This window comes from Rhinolophus sinicus, chromosome 14, assembly GCF_057876585.1.
Source record: "Rhinolophus sinicus isolate RSI-liver-muscle chromosome 14, RSI-T2T, whole genome shotgun sequence".
In the NCBI taxonomy this organism is placed as follows: domain Eukaryota; kingdom Metazoa; phylum Chordata; class Mammalia; order Chiroptera; family Rhinolophidae; genus Rhinolophus; species Rhinolophus sinicus.
The window spans coordinates 146,385,078-146,391,077 of NC_142514.1; positions in this window are offsets into that span (position 1 = coordinate 146,385,078).

Sequence of the window (6,000 nt, forward strand, 5' to 3'; positions counted from 1 at the left end):
ATGTTTCATGCCTTCCGTAACAGCAGCAGTCCAGAGCACACACTGCCTCCAGGTTCTACAACAAGGAGGACACTGAGCTATACACCACCTATCACAATGCTGGTTAACGCCTACTCATCCATCAAACCACCCAACCCCTTTTCCTCTTCCACCTCTATTCATTTAGTTGCTCCCTCTCCTGTTCATACTTGGATCAGAGCACATATTACACAGTATTATAATTATGTGCTTATGAGTTCATCTACACCCCTCTACTCCCTTCCCCAGCTCTCAGATGGCAGAAATCTATGTACCACACTGTAAGATGAAGAGTAGGCATACAATATTTATGGGAGGGATGGGGGTTTGGATAAGCTAGACTATACTGTGGTGCTTTAAATACTAGGTAATGAACTCAAACCAAAAAAACAACAGGGAGGTGTTACATTTTCCTGAGCAAGGCAATGGCTTGAAGAACATAATGTGCAGTAAAAATATATCAGGTCATTGTGAGTTGGCTGGGAATGCGGCAAAACCAGTTAGGAAGTTACCACGGTGACCCTGCACTGAGATGGTAAGAAGTGCATGGTGGTTGCAGTGGCATGCGGAGGAAGAACTACATCTAAAAAGTATTTTTAAAGAAATAGAAAATGAGATTTGCTGCGTTCCTATTATTTTCTAGGCTGTGCCAAAATCACCAAGGTGGATGTGGAATTACCCCCATTTCGCCCATGCACAAAATGAGATCCAGTCAGATTAAGCGATTCTCTGGGGAATCACACGCACATGACAAGTGGCAAACTGAGTTTTCAATTTAAGTCGTTCAATTTAAGTTTTCAATTAAGTCACTCTCTGCATTGTGAAGTGAGGAATATTTTCAAGAGCTGAGCGCCTCAACTCCTCAATTTACTTAGAACGGCTTCGCAGGGCGTAAGCACTGGAGTTCAGGGGACCTTTGCCAATCTCTTTCAGGACCTTTGAGACCAGCACCTAAGGGCGGACGGAGGCGCGTTGCGGCGGAGGCGGCGGCGGCGGAAGCGGCTGAGTCACCGCGCGGTAGAAACACAGCGGGTTTGGAAGGGGCCCCGGCCGCCGCCGCCTCCTCCTGCGTTAATGAGACGTGACGCTCGCCGTCCGCACCTTCAGGGCGTTGGGGAACCACCCCTGACGGTGACCGGAAGAGCTGAGTCAGCTCAGGCGACGCCGCGAGGAGCGGCGGGAAGGGCGGATGCGCCCGCGCCGAGCGCCGCAGCTCCAGGGCCCCGCCACCCCCGCCTCCCGCGCGCGGCGACGGACCAGTCTGCGCGCCCGGCTGCACGCCGAAATCCCCGGCCATCCACTCACCACCACCCCGCTCAGGAGAGATCTGGCGCAGGTTTGCGGTGATCCCGCCAGAGAATTGGAACCTGAGACCACAAATTGAAATCTTGAAGTGGCCCCAAGCAACATATGCAAGCAACATAGGTTTCAGTGGAAGCTACTGACCTTGTGAAAGGAGACATGGTACTATGTCTCAAAGACTGGTTAGATTTGGAAGATCAAAGGGACTTGTGCAGGACCAAAATTGATTTGCCTGACTCAATTCCAAAATGCAAATAAAAAAAACACACACAATTATTTTTTAATGCAAGAACAAAATTTCCAGAACTCCAAGAGAAAATAAACCTTGGTTTCAGAGATAAATTTCTAACACGATAGGAGCATTGCAGAGGGACTTTCTAGAGGTGCCTGATAAACTTGATCTGAAGGTCTTTTGCTGGTTTCTCCCCACTCCTCCACTACTGAGGCCAGAACTATATATATATAAATTTTTCTTTTTTTTTGTAAGGAGGGCGCAGCCCATGTGGGGATCAAACTGGTAACCTTGGTGCTACCAGCCCCATGCTCTAACCAACTGAGCTAACTGGCCACCCTCAGAACCCATTTTTGTATAATAATACTTTATTGGTTTTGTTCAAGTTTCTTTTTTAGTCAAAAAACAATACTATAGAAATTTCTGGGAGAAATCCTATCTAATTATAGTCCCTAAACTGGAAACCACGATTTCTTTTGCTTCTCTCAACATTTTATTCACAAGTTTTTATATAGCTGCATCATAGTTGTAATTTTCTAGTTTACTGTTTTCGGGAAGGTTACATATATACATTTGCCCATGTCTCACAGATCTCCAGGATCATTAGTTTAAATAACTGCCTTTTGCTCACCATATAAACTACTAAAATATGTTACTGTTGGTGTGCTTGTACATTGTTTATTAGCTGGAGTTGATCTTGTCAGTGTTTATCCTCCATCAGGAAAGGTTCTCACTGGGCAAAATGGTGGAAACTTACGAGGAAAAGTGGCTGCCAACCATTGCACTGTAGGAAAGTTTGTTTTTAAGAGTTGGCATCATTTCCCCAGATATTCATTCAATATTTTATCCCACTTGGATCATTACAGCCTTTGTTTAATGCTATAACTGACTGTGATAGTATACATTGAAAAACAGTTGACCCGCAAGGAGACTGACCAAGTAGGATTCAGAATTGTGTCTGAGATATTTTCTGATTACCATCAAGCAGTTTGTGTTCAAGTCCCACTGTTTACTGTCTTCTATGTAATTCAGAACAAACAATCTCAGTCTCAGTTTCTCATTAAAAAAATGGGGATAATAGTACACACTTCATTGTTGTGACAATTAAATTGAGATCATATTTGTAAAGTGAGTGCTTAGAGTGATGCTTGCACATAGTGGTCAATAAATGTTTACTTATAAATAAATATTATCTGTTTGCTATCAAAGAGAACAATGACTCTGTACTGAGTAATTACAAGCACATCTGCTATGGCCTCCAAGGCTGAAATGGTGGAAGTGTTTCCTTGTGAACTCTCCCTACCATTTGAAAATTAACTCAATATGTAAGTCTTCTTAATCAGATCAGTAATTTCATAGTTAGAGAAAATGGGTAAAGCTGAAAATAGATACAATGTTACGAGATCTTTTAAACAAAGTTGCATATTTAGAAATTTAGACCTATCTGGGGCAGTGGGACTGAAGGTGGGGAAAAAAGAAAAATTTCAAGAAACTATTGGGGCCAGTCCCGTGGCTCAGGCAGTTAGAGCTCCATGCTCTTAACTCCGAAGGCTGCCGGTTCGATTCCCATATGGGCCAGTGGGCTCTCAATCACAAGGTTGCCCGTCCAATTCCTTGACTCCTTCAAGGCACGATGGGCTGCACTCCCTGAAACTGGCAACTGGACCTGGAGCTGAGCTGCGCCCTCCACAACTAAGACTGAAAGGACAACATTACTTGAAGCTGAACAGCACCCTCCACAACTAAGATTGAAAGGACAACAACTTGACTTGGGAAAAAAGTCCTGGAAGTACACACTGTTCCCCAATAAAGTCCTGTTCCCCTTCCCCAATAAAATCTTTAAAAAAAAAAAAAGAAAAGAAACTATTACTTTTCCTCATTAGCTCTTCTATACCACTTTGTAACCATGCACATATATTCTTCACTTTTTTGTTTTGTTTTGGATGTGTGGCCTGAGTACTCGCTTTTGAACAATCTGCTTGATGGTTCTTCAAATTGAAAACTAATCTGGTTCTGGTTTAACAGACACTAGACATTTGCTTTTTCATTTTTCTGTTTTAGGCACAGTTTTCAACTGCTGTTATTCATTCATCCATTCAATGGCTATCTGTTAACAGGTTATTATGTGCCAGGCACTATGCTAGATACTGAAGACCTTCTTCAAACAGCCTACCAAAACTTGGAACATGTTGAGTGCCAGCTACATAGAATGAATTTTTGTTAAAGACTTCTGTGATTGTGGGTCTGTGGGCTTATTGCTAGTGAATCTTGAGATGATCTAATAGGTAGCTTTCTTTGCAACAGAGCTAGAACTAGAACATTCTACTTCAAATTACAGAGTCCTGCACATGTGAAACAAAGATAGGACTGAATTAGGGCCTGGTGGTGTGGGAGTCTCTTCCACTAATACTGCTTTTCTGGAGCTCTGCCTGAAGATAATGTTACACTAAAGAGCCCTGTGGGCACTTTGCTAGAGAAATTATTTGATTCAAATCAAATCAATTCAAAATTATATATTGAGTGCCTACTACTTACAGGTACTGAGGTAGGAGTGGGAGATGAGCCAAAAATGAAAACAACCTAGGCCTTGAAGCTCATCATATTTTAGGAGTCATATCTTCCTGAAGATTGTTCTGATCCAGACACTTGTCTTTTTAAAATTTTTCATGGGTCTCTTTTACTTTCAGATGTTTTTTTGTTACCAAAAACACTAAATTTATCTGAGTACTGGACACTATGCTAGGAGCTAAGGATATCATTTCAAACAATTACATTACTGACTGCAATGCTGTTGGTGTGATCTGAGTCACCCACACAACGTGCTTCCTTCCATCAGACTGCATTTGTAGCTATAAAATTTATAATTTTGCTATGTATAGTTGCAAGCATCCTAGTACTATTTTATGACTTCTGGTGTGGTTGTCCACGAACAATTGCATATTGAAATCCATATTATTTTATTACAAATAATTTCCTTTTATTTTTCCCTTGTATTACAGTTACAACACTACATTGATTTCTTAAAAAAAAAAAAAAAAAAAGTGTATATTTAAGCTATAGTATCCGTGGACCTCATTTAAGAATAGTAGAAGGGACATTACAAAAAGAGACCTGATAGGGTTCAGAACTACTACTCTAGTCCACTAAATATAAATGGATTATCCTGGCACTTATGGCCATCATTGTCTTGTCCCAGGGTTATTCCTCTTTGCTATACTTAAGATTAGGCCAAGTTGTTTACTTGATATTCCCAGTATTGGAGCTGCGCCTTCCACTCCCATGACTCTTGAGATCACCTTGTTCTATACCACAGGACTCTGTCACCTTTGATACATCTAGTTGACCAGCCTATTCACAGTCTGTCCAATTACCCAAGAGTGGTTCAATAGGAATGATAATAATTAACCAAATCAATCAAATTTTCTCTTGCAAAGTTGAATTTGAGACCTGGACAGTAAAGTAGTTAATAGCAGACTCAGAAGCTGAAAGGCACACAGAGAAAAAACTATAACTAAAAGTTATGATACAACATAACAATCGGGGAGTAGACAGCAGTGTTGAGTATGCAGACACATAACTAGAAGTTAAGTGGTAGTAGCAGGAGCTGTTGATACAGAGAGAGCATCCCTACATAGTGACAGACCATAGAAAGGGATCCAGACAAAATACCTGATTTTTAAGAGCTGCCTTGGATCCAGCATAGCCTCCAGTTCCCACACTGAATTTAATCCCATAAAAGACCTCAGTCCTACATGATTGAGATTCCTGTCTTCTTTATTTTCCCACAAACCTTGAAAGAAATCTTTATCACTTAAAGTAATATGATCTGTGCAATCAAAGATCCTAACTACCACATTCTCTAAACCATGCTCTCCCATTTCTGTGCCTTTGTCATCTTCTCCGCTTGCATGTTTTGCCATCACAGTCTTGGTATTACAGGTTATGTATCTAGAGTCCAGCTCAGACGCCACCCCCTCCATCCACCCACCCTGATGTTTCAACTGCAAGTTAATGACTCCCTCTCTCTTCAGAGCTCATATTTCTACTTCTTTTAAGAGTATTTCTCACTCCCACCTCTGCATTATATGAAAACATCATTTCTATTACATTATGAGTATCTTGAAGTAAATACAATAACTATTTCATCTGTTTCCTTTAGAGCAGAACTAAGCATGGAGCCATGCACAGAATAGGTACTTAATTATTTACTGCTACTTCTATTGATATGTTGCCTACCTTCTCCCCATTTCTCAGATCTTAATTTTTTCATGGTGTCAGTTATCTTTAAGAACATAGCACTGAACCAAAACTGGTTTGCACATAGTAAAATTTCAATATATGTTTGCTGAATGGAAGATCTAACTTTTACTTGATATCTAGGTAAGCATCACATCTTGTGCCCTGGGCATCACAAGGATATACACAAATATTTCAAATTAAATGTTTTC